This window comes from Polistes fuscatus, unplaced genomic scaffold (genome assembly GCF_010416935.1).
Source record: "Polistes fuscatus isolate 324 unplaced genomic scaffold, CU_Pfus_HIC Scaffold19, whole genome shotgun sequence".
In the NCBI taxonomy this organism is placed as follows: Eukaryota; Metazoa; Arthropoda; class Insecta; order Hymenoptera; family Vespidae; genus Polistes; species Polistes fuscatus.
In genome coordinates, this window is record NW_025113095.1 from 1,357,616 (window position 1) to 1,375,227 (window position 17,612).

The window sequence follows — 17,612 nt, forward strand, 5'->3', positions numbered from 1 at the left end:
ACAGATTCTACACTAAAAACAAAGAGCGAAAGAGAACACACTAGAAGAATGGATTTGTACAAGATAGAAAAGGATAAAACGACGAGATCCCCCTATTATCGTTCTTCCTCTTGTTCTTTTTCTTTCTTCGATGTTGTTTGCGATGCAAATAGACAAAATACGATAATACTGATAATAAAGAAATAAATTGAATTTTCGTCACGATGATATGTAGCAGCAGAATAAAAATATTCGATAGGATTAGGAAGAAACGTAATCCTGTTCTATCTATCTTATTTTTCGATCGTTCGTAAGTTCCTTTGTTCCTCACGGCTCGGCCGCTGCTACGTGACTGACCGATTCGTGCGCGCCCGTACCGTGCGAGGTGTGCCGAAGACGAACGAAGAGGGACCTACGACGGCGGACCTACGACGACGGTTCGTCGATCGGAAACGACCCTCGCCGACCGAGGGAGCCTTTCTTTGTTCGCCCGAGACTGAATGGCACGCCGGAGTCGTATACAAGATTATACCTTTCCCCCTACCTTCCTCGAGCAACCTCTCTTTTCCCTTACATATATCTCTCTCCTTATCTATCTTTCGAATTCCTCGTATTCTCGGGCTTTCGAACCTCGGCTCAACCGAACGTTTCTTCTTCCCTTGGATTCTCGTCCTAATATGTTTTTCCTTTTTTCCCCTCTTTCCCCCAAATACTTTCTATTTTCCCTAGCATATCCTTTCGCTTTCTCTCTTTCTCTCTCTCTTTCTTAAGCGGTCGGTCGTCTCAACGAGAAACTCCGATGTAAATGCTCGTACGATCTGTTAGTAACTGAAAGTCACCATGAGACGATACACTTCAGGATAATATATATGTGTGTGTAATGTCTACGTGCACATAGACTAGATACGTATGTTAGCAGATACCGACTCGACGCGACATGGGCGTCCCGACGTGGGCGTCCCTGCTACTCGTCGACGCGACGCTATATCCAACTTGGAAAGGGTGGGTTCTAACCACCACCAGCACCACCACCACCACCACCACCACTACTATCACTACTACACTACTATTACTACCCCCTCGTCCTCTCTACGACTCTGTAATACCAGACTGCCTTGAATATCACCCCCTCGAGATTCTAAGGGTGAATTGCAACGGGTGTCCGAATCGCTTCCAGACACTTTTTCTCTTCTTTCTTCGATTATTAATCGTATTGAAAACATACACGTTTAAACGTTCCTATTAATTAAGATTTGCATGAGATAAATGTTAGACTACCTATCGAAAGCGTGCACCTATTTCACAGCATATTTTCTCTAAACTACATTAGAAATTAGTTTGTCTCTCGTCTACTCGTTAAACATCTATTATATCGACTAATTTATTTCATTCCTCTGTGCTCTTATGCTCGCGAATGGACTCGTTATTAAAATGATTATTTGACGAGAAACTCGACATAGAAATCGATTGTAATAGGCGTACGAGTTCGCAATAAACCTACGTAATAGACGAGAGACAAATAACCTAGCGTTCTAAAAAAGCAGCTCGATATCTCAATAACATCGTAAAACGGTATCCAATTACCGAGAGAAAAAAGAGAGAAGGGAGGATAAGGATAGAGAGAAAGGATTAGAAACATTTCTTCCATGCCATAACCTACGGTACATCGTAATTTCTCATGGATCGATAAAAGCTAACCCTTTATACATATTTACAGGATGATTCGATACAACTATTCCCTACTATTCGGATACGATGAGAGAACATATAATTAAACGCTTTATTTATATACTTTATCCTTGATTTTTACTGAATTTTGACGAACGTGGATGATTAAGAAAAAAGAAAGTTAGCAGCAAAGTTAGAATTAGAAAATCCTCCCGGACTTACGACACATCTACGCACAAATTTTATCAAAAAATTCAATTATTGTTATTTTCATTTATTTTTCACCATTATCGACGAATTGAAAAACGATAGAAGGAGAGAAAGAAAATTTTCTTTACGTGTAATATGTGTACGTAACGTTAAATAATGAATAAAAGATCGTTCGGTGAACTTTTATCGTGCAAAGGAAATTTTTCCATAAAGATAGAAACAGAAAATAGAACTAGAGAAAAAAAGGCAGGGAAAAGGCAGGGAAAAGGCAGGGAAAAGGGAGACAGAGGTTTTAGAATTTCAAAGTTCCCTATTTCCTCCGTCCCTCTTTTCGGAAAGAATTTGGCTCAGAACCTCCACGCCATCGACGAATGTTTTTCTACGAACGTTAAATTTCTCGCTTTCTCTTTTCCTTTTTTTTCTTTCCATTTTCTTTTCCTTTTCTTTTTCAAGTTTTATAAAACTTTGTAAGAAAAGGTTCCTTCCAGCTTTCAAAAATCAGGTAGATCATCGTACGTAGAAAAGCATATTTTAAAAAATAGAACCTTTTTTTCTGCCCCACAATGAGAAAAAAAAATGATGTTTCTTCGACAAAATAAATGGTCGAGAGGCTTATTTAAGGATTTCATTGATGTCTCCTTTGAATACTTATCTGCCTTTTTTCTCATATTTTTTTCTCCTTTCTGTTTCTTTTGAATAAGAAAATTCATGGATCCTAGGAAATTCCAGTCTTATGTGTGAATTTTACGTATCGAATAGATTTTTTTAAAGTCATTCAATTAATCTGAGAAAAAAATTCGTAGTTTCTTTAGGTCTCTATCCTTTTCAATCCCTTAAAAACATTTGAAAAATGCTCGTGCAAAGGTCGAATGGAAATGGTAGACATAGACGACATAGATAAACCGCCCCTAATAATATCCAGATTCACTAAACTAAAAAAAGAAAAAGGAAATAGTCGGCTGCTTAAAAAAAGAAATAAAAGGAAAAAAAAAATATGAAGGAAATGTTAAGAAAAGGAGCCTTTTCTTTCTCGCCCTTACTTTGTGTTACAAAAATGTCTCGAAAAGATCGGAAAGGCAATAGAAAGAACATAAACGATCGACCTTTCCGTTCTTTATCTTTTCCATTCCTCGACTTTTCCTTTTTCTTCTTCTTCTTTTCTTAGAAAGAGTTGAAAAATCTTTCGTTGACTCAACTTACAAAAATAAATGAATTATAAGATGCGAATTTTACATTCTATTTGCTTAACGAAAAAGTCGAAAACTCAGACAATATTTTCGATTAGATATAGAGAATTTCAATATTTGAAATGAATTAAATTCTAAATCAAACTAACGCATATCCATTATTCTAATATTTATTTAGATCGAAAACTTGGAGATTGGAAAATATTTTCAGGATAAAATTTGTTCGATTTAGAATCGAAGGAACACACGCGCAGACGTCTATTTATTCCATCATTGCTCGGGGCAATAATCGAAAGTCTCACCCGAATGAATCCTGAGAGTTCGATAAATTCGTTAAAGGTCTCGAAGGACGTTCTCGAAGAGTTTATCGGAGGGCTTGCTTAAGCCATTTTTATTTTTATTCTTTGCAACGTAATCCTTTTTTGTCTTCCCCGCAGAGGTAACGCCTCAGACATCGAAAGTGAAATAAAAAAACTACAAATTTATATATATAAATTTTCTTCTTTCTTTTTCTATTTCTTTTTATTTCTATCTGTGATTTCTTTCCCTCCCTTCCCCTCCGTGTCTCTATCTCTTCTTTCGTGATATACGAACGAGAAACGTTGAGAACATTTGTAAATTCTATCGACGTCACCATCGTCGACCAACATGCATCAATATTTGTTCGAATTGAGGATAAGAGAAAAAGAAGATAAGAGGAAACGTTATTGGACCAACGTGCAAAACGCAAATAGTGCACAACCAACATTGAAAATTGATACAATTTTGTCTATGAAAATAAAAAGAAAATAAAAATAAAGAAAGATTATGAAATATATGGAATACTCTTAAAAATATTGAAGAAACTCCGATGCAACGATTTGCATCGTTGTTGGAAAGACGAATTACATAAAGTACGTTTGACTTGTCGAATAGAGCGAATTCACGAATCTCGATAGAACAAAGAGAAACGATTCTCCTGATCCTCTCCGAGTTGTTTGTTTAACTGTCGGAGAGAAAGTACTCGTTTAACTTCTTCTCGTCTTCGACTACGAAACGAGTTAATAATAATCAACGATGTTGTCTCGTAAGAAGCTTTACGAACTTATCTTCTTCGACAATTTTATATTAAATTAGCGAAAGAAAAAAAAGACAAAAAGGAAAGGAGAGAGAGTTAATTAATGAAATATAAAATTTCAATGAAATGCAGTACACAGCTCGGTAAATTAGAAGAGGACAAAAATAATTATCAACGTGTAAAAGAAGAAAAGAGTTAAAAGAGAAAAAAATGCGAAGGTAAATATTGTTACGGCCCTGAAGGAAAAGTTCAACCGACCAACATGGGGCACCTGCTTCGGGAGCAGGAGACGTTACATGCAACGAACCTACCCTACCTTCTCCTCTCCTTTACTCACAATGTCTTTTGGCTCGTCGGTTACGTTCCATTTCGTTCCGGGCAAGCGGATACAAAGGGCAGTGGTTCTCGTTCGCCAGACAGCCCACGAAAAGGACGAAGACGAGGACGAAGACGAGGACGAAAACGAGCCTATGTTCTGCTTTTCTTCTCTCGCACCGATCGAAAGTACAGAGCAAACAAAGTATGAGTAAATATTGACCTACGAGAAGAGTTCTTTAATCAGCGAATAAAACAACCCAAAATATAATCAAATTAATCGGATTCAAGAGAATTTCTTCTCGATAGGAAAGTATTTCGAAAAATCAATATAGAAAAGAAATGTTTTTATAGAAATTCTAACGTTTTTCTCTTCCCCTCGATCTTGAAATTGCTCCCTCGACCTCAACTACAAATTCATTTTGATATGAAACCCCCATATTACTAGCGTATAGACGTTCCCTTGGTCTGACGTAAGGGACGTGGCGCACGTTTATGTTTTCCCATATATCGACGACGTATTCGAAATCGAGTCATCACGGACAGGAGGAGAGGGCAGTGCACGACGACGACAACGCGCGACGAGAACGCACGGCATGGCGTGTGCCATGACGGGAAACAGCTGACTTGTACTTTTTCGTTGGAGAGAAGCAGCTGGCCTCCCAGCTTGGGCCCACGGCCCAAAAGCCGTCTGCGTTCCTTATACCGGGTGTTCGCTTAGTCTTAACAAATTATTCCCTACTATCCAATCGACGGAATTAAGCTTCCCTCGCCTCCTCCTCCAAAAAATAAATATCATTAAAGATTGTAATATCGTATGCAACGCATGTATGCAATAGCAAATGAAATCTGCTCGAACGCGCTCCCCTTAACGTTTGATTTTTACTTTATTTCCCCGAGTTTCGATCTCTCGACGTACTTTTTCTCTGACTTTTTTTTCCGTTATATTTTTCCTCTTCTTTTATAAACCCTGTGCATTTCATATGCAACGTGAAATAACGTTCGACTCGAATAATATCTGCTCTCGTGCTCTATCAAGCAGCAAGCACGAAGCCCTCAGCCGGTCCACTTAAAAAGAAAAAGAAAGAGAGAGAAAGAGAGAGAGAGAGAGAGAACGTCGCCTATTTGTCGCTTTGAACAAAAATCGAATGCTTTCATCGTGGCATCCTCTACTCCCACACCACCCAGCCCTTTACCATCCTCTGGAGAATCTATAGAGTGAGATATTTCAATGACAACGTTCGAAAAAATGCATCTTCTTCTTCTTTTTTTTATTTTTCTTCTTCCATAGATATGTATCATACATTCGACAAAACGTTACTCAAATCAAAAGAAAAAAAATTAATAAATTAAATAAAAAAATTAATTGAAAATAAAATAAAGATAAGATCTTTCTCGTTTTATCTTTTGCTTGTTCCTTGACATCGCGAGTAAAACTGATATGTCTTGTTTAAATGAATCATCCGGTATATAGATATTTTTTGAACCGAAACGCCAATATTATCCAATATATATCGTCCGATATAGTATTCTATCGAATGCGAAACGCGTTCCAATGTTTCAACGGCGAATAATAGCCCAGTAAATTGTCCTTCTCGCGATCGATCGATCGATTCTCTTTCTCTCTCTTGATGCATATATGTATGTATTGTCAGGTAGATCCAAACGCATGTCCATCCTCTCTAACAATAGCTCTCCAGCTCTCTCTCTCTCTCTCTCTCTCTTCTCTTTTTCTCTCCTCTTTCTCTCTCCCTTTATCTCTAATCGTATCTTTCGAACGTGACCAGCACAATTGAAGACTTTGGCTTCTCTGGCATGATTTTCGTGTTAAATTACATTCGATAATATTAAAGCGTCCCTTTTTCTATACTCGTCCTTCCCCTTCCCTTATTTTTTTTTACTTAAAAATTATTACATTATACAGGTACTGCCGATTGATGATTTCTATCGAAATATGTCGAATTTAATCATTTCAACGTAATTTTTATTAAATACGATTAGAGAATAGAATAGAATATTTATATTATTTTGTACTTTCTATCTAATTATTTAATGACCTCATTTAGCGATCGAATATTATGACAATTATTATTTAGATTAGATATAGTTAAATATAAAACGTATAGAAATGATAAAAATGGTTTCTCGCATAGAAACGGAAAAAAGAAAATAAGTGGACTTGGGTGGAAGAAATGAACTATAGATGAGGATGAGGATGAAGAAAAGAAGAGTGGAAGGGAAATGAACACGTGCCAGAGAAGGGAACACGTGGTCAATAAAGGGACGGAGAGACCGTTGGGGTAATTACGAAAGTTTCTCACTTGCGATCGTTACTTTGGCGATGATTATGGCAACTACTCCCACGGTAGGACTCATTTTTCTGAGACTATTTAACTCTGCAAAGGAAAGAGGAGTTCTGACTTGAAATTTATACCACCGGTCCATTACCTACCCCTCTTATATTGCGGATAATACTTGGGACAAGAGGTGAAAAGAAGAAGGGCTACGATCGTAAAAAGGGAAAAAGAACAAAAAAAAAAAATAGAAACAAACTTCAACGCTCCCGTTGCTCGCGTTATTGGATGATTGTGGTGTGAAAGGGAGAAAATATGTGGATGTGTATGAGAGGGTTGGAATATGGGCAATTCCACGAAAAAGAAACTATGTGTGTGTGTGTGTCTGTTTATGTGGGAGAGAAAGAGAGAGAGAGAGAATATCTTAATGTTTTAACCCTTAACATGTCAGCGGTGCTCTTTATTAAATCCAGCTAGGACAAGAATGTACCCTGTGTCTCTGAAGGCGTGTACATGTATCTACGTGTATACATTTCTTCTCTTTCTCTCTCGTTTCATCCTTTGGATTAAACGATTAAGGATATGAATTCTATTTTTTATCCTTAGATGAACTTTACGCGTCGAGGGATTTTTACTGAAAAAAAAATAAGAAGACCAAAATTGAAGAGATTTGCTTTTTGTCCTTGACCGCACAGGATCATCATTTTTTAACTCAATCTATATGATACCCTTGTGAGATGTGAAATTTTGCCAAGCTAAGACACCATTGACACTCCTGCGGACCTATACACGTAAATATTACGAGTTGGAAAAATATGTGTTTGGAGGAAGTCGTAAAATGAAACGAGACATACTGCTATTTGTTCTTCTCTCCTTCCTTTTCTATTTTATTTAACGGACTGATAACCACGACGGTTGGTTGATTACCTATAAAATATAGTAACGATTTCTTTCAATACCGTTCAAAGTATCGTACCGTATATGTACCGTATACTTTTCATACAATACAAAAATGATATATTCATTTATTTATTTTACGGGAAAATGCTAATATTTTGTTCGTCTACATTTGCGCGAAAAAAAAATAGCTAAAGAAAAAAAGTAGCCAACTAGGCACGATCAATCAAAATCGTTAGAATGTCGTATCGGGAGCAACAAATATTCTGTGCCTACCTTGCAGCCCATCGTACATTCGAATATAAATCTCATCGAGTATGAAATTGGAGGAGGAAAATTTGTCGACTACAAAAAATGGCCGAAAGTAGCAATACACGCGTGCACGCATACAAACTTATGTAACAAAATTTGCAAGATTTTGTAACTATATACGTTATCGTTCGTGCTAATGATAAACTACAATGCATTGAATATATTTTTCTCTTTTTTACGTTGAAACCGAAAGAAGTGGAAGAATGTGTGTACGCGTAAATATAAATAAAAAAAAAAATTAAAATTATCAAACGTTAGTAATTTTATTTTATGACGTTTAGCACGAAAAAACGTATGATTTAGGAAAACGTTCCTCTATAAAATACACGCGCATGCGAAAGTATAACGCGACGATGTACACACTACTCAAAGCTTTTAAAAAAACGCAATACGCGTTTAAAAAAACATAACAAAAAAATAAAACAACTCGCAATTCGCGAAGAGTCGAATCGTTTGACGTCAAGGATCGATAAACCAGCTGAGAAATAATTTCCGATCCTTTCTCTCTCTCTCTCTCTCTCTGTTTCATCATTTCATTTTCCTAAACCAAAATGACACGACAATCGATAATTCTTAACAAAAGGTGGACAATTTTTGTATATTTTTAATTATATTTTCTAGCTTTTAAATTCTGAAAAATGAAAGAACCCTCAATAACGTGTATGCGTGTACAAATATACTTCACATTCATTTGTAATAGATATATGGTTATAGTTGGGATATTAAAGATATTGAAAAAAGGGCGTTACCTATAAAAAAAGAAAAAAAAGAAATAAAATCTCATCTAAAACCATCTCTCGTCAAACGACGATCACGAAAACGAAATGATATGAAATCAAACAAGATTCGTAACGACCTACCTATCGATCTTCCTCAAGGTATTTCTCGATAATACAGGAAGACGACTCTTCCTATGATAGCAATTTCAAATCCTTACGTATATACTTAAATACATATATACATCGAGTTTTTCTGCACGAAGAGAGAAATTCAATTCGAACGAGAAAAGGATTGCGAAAAGAGAGATCGACAATTTTTCCCTCCAGTTGATATGAGAACCGATTAGAATAATATTTAAATATATTTTACATTTTTTTCACTTCAATTTCTTGTATAAAATAATGCATAAATAATTCTAAACAATATCCGAAGAAAATGTAACGATACATCTAGAAGATTGAATATTTTAATATTAAAGTTTTCCATATTGGAAAATTTAATGAAATCTTTTAAGAAGCTATCTGTTTATTTAGGAGCTTTCCCTAGTGTTAAAAATTTGCTCATTTATGGGGACAAGCTCGATTTTTTACGATTTCCCAAATTATTCTTTTGTACCTTTTACCTACCAACTTACCTACCTATACGTTTATCTACCTGAGCAAAACCGTGAAGGGAAAAACGTAGCGTGAAAAGACAGAAAAAGAGAGAGAGAGAGAGAGAGAGAGAGAGGCTGGGAAAGGCTCGTTAAATTCTTACGGCGGTTAAACTAGTCCTTTCGAAAGACCATTCAAACGTGCTTACCAATAATAAACCGTATGATCGATATCTCGGGAAGCTTTACAAATCGAACGCTTTTAAAATTTTCCTATGTTACATGCCTCTCACATATGCTGCAGATACGCTGCATTTTCCAAAGTTATTTCTATTTTAGATAAATATATACATGCGTTTACGCGTACGAGTCTACGTTGAACGATATCGCAAGAATTGACGTAAACCATCTTGCATAATAATACGTTTGAAATGATTTTTTAATGATATTAACTTAATAACATTTGATAAAATAATGTTTCTAATATAAGTAAATGTCGTAATCAAAAATTGTTTGTTCGATTATACCGAGATAATAAATAAAAAGTTAACGAATTATGAGAATGACTAAAAAAGAAATTATTTTAATTGAATTTTAAATGATGCTCGAAATTATATTGCATTTTTATTTCTGGCGACAAAAAACGTTTATCTTTTACGATCGTGTGAATATTTTTCGTGAAATGCAAAGGAAGGAGAAGATAAATAAGAATAAAGAGAAACGTAAGTGGAATATGACGTGGACCGGGAAGGAAAAACAAAAATGACTCCTGGCAAATTGTCTGCACGGAAAGAGAGAGAGAAAGAAAAAGAGGACGACAGAGAAGAGCAGACAATAATAATATATTAAGTCTCGGCTGATTCGCAAGGCCAGAAAGTGAAAGATGAACGATGGAGGACGCGTGGGTGTATTCGAGAAAACACGCAACGCTAGAAAGCTCGACTTTCTTCGATCCCTAACGAAATAATAACTAATATACTTTTAAGTACAATGAAAATATTTCATTTCTTTGCGAATCATACATCACATGCACGAGAAATCAGTTTTAATTTGTTCTATTTTTCCTCGCATAAAATACGCTTTACCCGCTTACATTTTTCTATATATTCGAATTCAAGAGATACTTCTTTACAAAAAATAATCACAAAAGGAAAATTAAAAAAAAAAATATATTTTCGTAAGGCGATTTCACCTGAAATTCTTAACAATTCTTTCAAGAGTGAATAAATCAGGCCGATAGGAAATGTCCTTGTAATCGCAAAGCAAGGCCAGACCACCGACTATCGAAAGAAATGTAATAAAGAGGTAGGAGGTAAAAAGTTGCAAGAAGGAATAAGAGCGAAAGAGAGAAAAACGTATCGGACAAAGTAGTAATAGCTATGCCTATCGATAGAACACGACTCCATTATATTTTATAGCTAAAACTGAAAGAGAGAGAGAGAGAGAAGTCGAACCAAGGTTGCAACGCTCGATCGACGTAACCCGAAAAAACAAACAAAAAGAAAATTAATAGAACGAAAGACAGAAAGAGAGAGAGAGAGAGGGAAAGAGTTACTTTTTACTGTTACGTAAAAAGAAGCGATCCAAAAGCCGTATGTTTTAATACTTGAAACCATTTCATTATAAACCAAACTCATAGTCAACCTCCTGCACATTCACGTTTTACTTTCAATCTCGCGAGAGAAAGAATCTATCCCGGAAAAATGAAATTAAATTCGAAACCGCGGTACGAGAAAAAAGATAGTAAGAGAAGTATATATACATATGCAGAGTGGTATATAAGGTTTTCGCATGATTTGCAAAATAAATTTATTTCGGTTTAAAAATGAATTCTTCGCAAAAGTCTTTAAACTAGCAAATTTCACAATCAAAAGCTAAAGAACTGCTTTAAAAAATCTCCATAAGGGTGAACTGATTTTTGTAATCCCCTTGGAACTTTTGGGCGAACCTATACAGCATATCTATAGAGAAAAAGAGAGAGAGATGCGAAATGGTCGGTCGAGGGAGAACAAAAGTGGACGGGAAAAAAATGGAAAAAGAAAAAGATAGGAAAAAAAAAAGAGAAACGGGGGTACAAAATGAAGCACGCGCGTCGTTGGAAATGCACCCTATGGCGTGCTCTACGTTACCCAGATGATCGTCGTAATGGGTCTGTCAGTTTCGAGTTACGTCGTTGGACGATGAGAATCTATGTTAGAGAAAGAAAGATGGAAGATATGCGGAACGCATTCAGACGGAAAAGGATAGACGTATTTCCCGCTGGAATTCTTCTCTTCTCCACCTACACCATCACTGCCATCACCGTCACCAGAAACAGCAACAGCAACAGCAACAGCAGCATCAGCATCATCACTACTACTACCGAAGCAAGGAACTTCAATTCTCTTTTTTTTCGAAAGCAACGGCACCGTTGCTGATCCGATGGCAAGTTGTTCCACTTGTACATTAAAGAGAAAAGACGAGAAAAAAATTATTTCTCTGCTCATAATTTTTCTTATTTTTTTCTGTCGGTACCTAACAAGAAGGAAGAAGAAGAAAAAAATAACGACAGATCGTGGAAAAGTCGTGGAAAATTCGTGAGAACCAGAATTCGATGTTTTTCTTTCACTTTACGTTATTTCTAATGTTCGTATAATTAGTAAGAATAAATGAACGATCAAACTATTGTTTAGCAACTGAACGTTGCTAAACAATTGCAATTCTCTCTCTTACTCTTTCACAACCATATATACTTTAGATATTTTAAAGAGAGAAAGAGTTCGCATATTACTCGCCATTTTTCCAGATTCCAAGCTGGAATAGTAGTGGGAGGTAAGCACGTGGTACTAAATAAAAACATTGAGAAGCAATAGCAGGAAAAGAGACGATATACAAGATAGAAAAAGAAAGAGAGAGAGAGAGAAATTTTTTGTAACCCTCACACATGCATGCATACTTCAATACATATGCAATATAGATGTATATATACATATTAAAATACATATACAAGTTGAGAGCAGGCGAAAATCGTTTATCGTCCCGATCCGTCACCTCCTCTGCACATGCTGAAGAAATTAACATTTTTTTTCTTCTGTTTAACTTTAAAAAGAAATAGACGAAAATGGAAGGCGGTTGGTCATCTTCTTTAGTAGAATTTTTCTCATAAAAATGATTGAAAATTCCATCTACTGTCGTCGTAAAATAATCAAATAAAATATACATTTGATATTTTATATTAATATGGCATTATCATTATTATATATAAAAAATATGTACAAAATTTGTACTCACCACAAAATAATGTAGAAGAGAAAAGAAAACGTGAACACCAAAAGTTGCTCGTACTGGTTGATACGATACAATACACCAATACACCAATAAACAACAATTGAAATTATCGATATTGGAACTCGCGTATGTATCTGAAAAAGAATTAGAAAAAAGAATGATTAAAAAGAATGACGAGATGATATTATAAGAAGAAATTAACGGAATTCATTCGTGTGATGATTATTAAATTCTTTACACTCCTATGTCACGTTGTACAGAGAAGGCCAAAAGTTTTTAGATAATTTTACAAATGAATTATTCTTTTTTAAAGTTATCCAGGCTTGTGTTTAGACTTCTACTCTTTCAAGCTATGCTCGTAATTAATTTTTAATGTCGACTAAGAATTTTCGGCTCATCCTGTCTGCCTTTTTCTATTTTTTTCTTTTTCTTTTTCTAGAATCGTCGTCAACGTATTAAACTGGTTTTCAGTTAGCGAGAAAACACGCGGGACCCGCATGAAACGTTATTTTTCAAATCCTAAGAGCACAACGGAGTCTTTATATACCCGTATACATAAAGAAATGTAAAACAATAAGAAAAATACATAATAAAATATCTTAATCTTTGTCCTCACCTTTTGCTAGATGTAATAATTTATAACTATAAATGTTATAACGGATTATAGTTAACTTGGAACGCAAGATAACTCGTTTGACTCAGGTAAATCAGTAATAATGAAATCTAACTGTAATTATCTGCAGTAGAAAGATAATATCTTAAATTTAATTACCTGTTTCTTATGATACATACAAACATATAGATACATAGACACGTAAATTAGAAGAATATTTGTGCGTAGATGTAAAAGCATTGTACGTAACAATGTACGTTTGAAATTCTCTTTGACGAAAACGTAATAATCGTTTATTCTTGCTTTGAATCGTGAAAAGCTATTTAACGAAAGATCCTTATAATTTTAACCTTAAGGTTATACTAATAAACACTCTATCGTTTAAGTATACACTTACATATTTCTCCCGTATTATATTCTTCAGTAAATTTTTGAACTACATACATACTTTCGCAAACAATGTAAATATGTAATTTCTAAAAGAAAAACTGCACGACTTTTACGACTAATAAACAAAATGTTTTTGTTTGAAAAAAGAAACTATTTTCCTTTACTTTTTCATTCACCTTGAAGTTGTTTGTAGGCGGGAAAAAATGGGTAAAGAATCGAACGAGAAAATAAACCAATAAAAATCTGTACGCATTTTCCTCGACCAACAAACTATTATTGGGAAAACATGATCTTGCTAATAAAATAATCAAAAATATGTTCGTCTTTATCGATTATCATACGCGCAATTACAAATGAATAATCATAATGTTAGTTCGATCGTAGGTCTCGAAGTATTTTCGAGGTTAGGTTTTAACCGGTAGACTTGAAAGTACACGTGCATGCCTACACTCACGTATCATATATATACATATATATATATATGTATGTATATATATTTATATATATGTCCTGTATATACTATGATATGTGTATGTACATATGCGTTAGTATCTAAAAGAGAATGTAAAGCCCTCTCTAGGATAATATGAGTACATTTTGGAAAAAAAAATCGATTACACGAGAGAACATAGAATAGATACGTACTAGACAACTTGAATTTCTTTTTCTTTCTTTCTCACACTTTCGTCACACTTCGAACGACGGAAATAACAGAGAATAAGATTCGGTCAACAACTCGTGAATTCGGTGAGTGCGCGCGGCACAACGACACGACGAATATGTTCTTCTATACACCTATACGCACGTTCTAAGTCGTCATCCCTCGTACTTCTGCCGCCACCGTCGCTACCCAGCTTCGGTAAAATTCGGAATCATTCGGCGCTCTTCGGCTCAGGACCGTCGTAACGTTCTCTGGTACCCGCGAACTTATTTCTTTATACAATTTTCTACAAATATTTCAATATTTTTTCATATAAGACATTAACAAAATAACGTAAAAAATTCATTAATAAATCTCCTATCACTTAATAATGTGTACGCGTTGTTTTTCTATTATTTTTTTTATAGATACATATATCTTTCAATTTATTTCTTAATCAACTCCAATTATATTAATGAATTTATTTTTCCTATCTCATATGTCATATGTTTTATTTTTATTAAATTATTATTGCAATTATTATGAAACTTGAAAAGAAAATAAAATAAAATACATGTGTGCATTAGCGCGTTCGTCTCTACTATGCTACGTGTGACCGTAGAAAATCTGTGAGCGAGATGACTTCATTTGATTCAATTACCGGTCTGCTAGTATGAGAGAGAGAAAGAGAGAGAGACAGACAAACAGAGAGATGGTGAGGGAAAAAGGAAGTCCGATGAAACGAAGGGAGGAAGAATTCATTTGCTTTTTTATCTTTCTCTTTCCTTCTCTTTACATATAGATATCTTTCTTGCGAGAGGATCGAAAGTGATACGAAAATGATCGACGAACGATTAATTTAATTGCTTGTTCTCTCTCTCTCTCTCTCTCTTTCTTTTTCTAGCTGACTGTAAAACTATCTCTCTTGTGAGGTGCAGAAAGCAATCTCATGGTGGGTTCGTAATGAAATTTTATTCGAAGCTTCGTAGTTTCGAATACCAAGGCGATAATTCGATCCGGAACAGCAATGAGAAATTCGATTGTGTCTGGCTTCAAGGATACTTCATTGAGATTGCGTTAGCGAGACGATTTAACGCTTGATCGACTGGACCACCGTCTGCTGCTTCTCTTCCTCTCTCTCTCTTCTCTATTTCACCAAAGCTTTCTGCTACTTGCCATGAGATTAAAAGAGAGAGAGAGAGAGAGAGAGAGCAAATTCGTTATTTTGTAAACGTTAAACCGATATTATCGTTCAACGTTTCTTTTTCTCCCGATCAAATGAATTTACTAAATATCTTTTACAAATTTTTTGTTTAGGTGTCACTGCGTTGTGTGCATGCGAGAGTAATAAAAGCAAATGATTTTTTAATAACATAGATAGAATTTGGTTGACGTCACTACTTTGGAATGACCAAACTCGATTCTTTCAAAATTTTAGGAATTTGTGGCCTTCATCGTATATGGTTGTATACGTACAAAAATTAGATAGTTTCTGTCACTATTTTAATACAGCTTGCTAAGTGTTACTTTATTTGGCTACTTAATCCGACCCATTTCGTAAATAGTCATCCGTTTCAAAGATCATTGATTATGTATTTTCAATAACTAAAGATACACCTAAACGAAGTCAATTAATTAAACAGTTCATTAAGCAGTATTAAATAGAAGAGTTTCAATTATATAATTAAATTTATACCATTTCAATCGAGTTCCTCTCTCCCTTTTCTCTTTCTCTGATTAGCAGTAGAAAAATGTAGTCAAATGATTATGTTTCAAAGAAAAAAAATATGAAGAAAAATAAAATAAAAAAATGTTATCAAAGACAAATTAGAAAGATCGATGTACGATCGGTATTTACAATACATACACACATATACTAATAATGCATATAAGATCAAGAGAACATAACAAACGGGTTTCCCTTTCGCGCGTGCTCGCGCGTTCGGCGAGAGTAAGAGTAATCTTGCAACTTTCATTTATTCTCGTACGGCCTCGTGATGTCATAAATATAACTTCGTATCGTAATCCATGCTGGCAGCCGTATTCTCATGGTGAAAGGTTTCGATCGAGAAAAGAGGTTAATATCGCGAGAAACGAGTATGTACGAACGAGTTCTAAACTTTCAATTAAAATATCTACATCCTTGTTTATCTCTCTCTCTCTCTCTCTTATTCTATTCCTTTTAAATTCAATTACGTTATTATAGCAAAGAAGAGTTCCCCTGGTATTATTTATATGTAACAAGCGAGAGAGAATCGTGAAAGTTTCGATCGGAACGAATTACGTAAGAATTTTCATCATCGAGTAAATTCAAGAAGAGAAATCACTCGTATGTACATTTCTGTGTGCATTTATTCGCGTTAGTGTATGCACATTAGCCTAAAAAGTATTTGGAAAAAGAATAATTGATATTACAAATCATCTAGGAGCTTTTGCCGACGCCTCCTCTTCTTCATCCTGGATTCATATATATGCTAAATCGTTCAAAGGATCAACTTTATAACTCGACAACGTGTTGAAGTACTACTAGGAATTACGTTGATCGAGTTAATCCGCTTTTACGAAGGATAACTTTCCTTCTCCCTCTTCCTCTCTCTCTTTCTCTCTCTCTTACCTTTGTGATTCTCCTGAAAAACTTTAATTAGCGAACGATAATTGAGAAGAAAGCTTCCAAGGATCTTGCAGTCGCTAAAGAGAAGAGGACTTTTTAATAATAAGCGAGAACTTTGAAATTTACTTGTGTGTGATTGTCGTTGAAAAATATTTTTCACTAAGAAACGTGAATGAAAGAAAGAGAATTTGATTTTATCGTTGCTATTCAGACAAGTACTCAAATATCATTACTTTAATCCTTCATTTTGATAAAGAAGAAAATAGATATCGATATACATATCTTCTGATTCTTTTTTATCTCATTTTCCTTTTAATTGCAAACCAACTTCCGCAATATTGTAATTTGCACATGATATTGAAATACATTTCCAGTAGGATTTCACTAATTATCTTGCGATTCTTTTCTTATTAAAAATCCATTAATTAGATTAACGTAAGGACACTTTCTCTGGAGGTCTTTGCACGTTTCGAGTTTTCTTCTTTTCTTTTCGTTTTCGCGTTGCTCGAGATCTAATATCTTTACATAGCAAATATCTTTCACAGTAGCATAACTTTCACCTTGAAACTCGAACTGCAAGTAATAAGTAGTTTAACTTTGCATCAAGTTCGTCATTAATTATTTTTTTCATCGAATTTCTGGTGTTCACATTTGCTATTTGATGATATGAAATATATTGTTTACGAATTACAAAAAAGACAGAACTAATCGATGATTACAATCATTTCGTAATCATTATTTTCTATTTCTAAAGTGTTCCTCGTGCCACGGAAGAAATTATTTCCAATTTCGCGAAGGATAATCGCAGTAGCCAATCTTTCACCAACTTTCGCAAATGTTCAAAGTGGTTGCGTAAGAAG

At 34.9% G+C, this 17,612-nt stretch overlaps 1 protein-coding gene across 1 annotated transcript in view; it reads right to left on the minus strand.

Annotated features, from left to right (window-relative positions):
* Positions 1–14,437, minus strand: part of LOC122515809 (brain tumor protein-like) — a 60,129-nt gene extending 45,692 nt beyond the window's left edge. Inside the window, exons 1-2 of the mRNA XM_043633291.1 lie at positions 14,147–14,437; positions 12,502–12,632 (exon numbers count right to left, since the gene is read on the minus strand). The gene's annotated coding sequence lies outside the window, so the exon portion shown is untranslated. The remainder of the gene's footprint in view (positions 1–12,501; positions 12,633–14,146) is intronic.
* Positions 14,438–17,612: the final 3,175 nt, after the last annotated feature.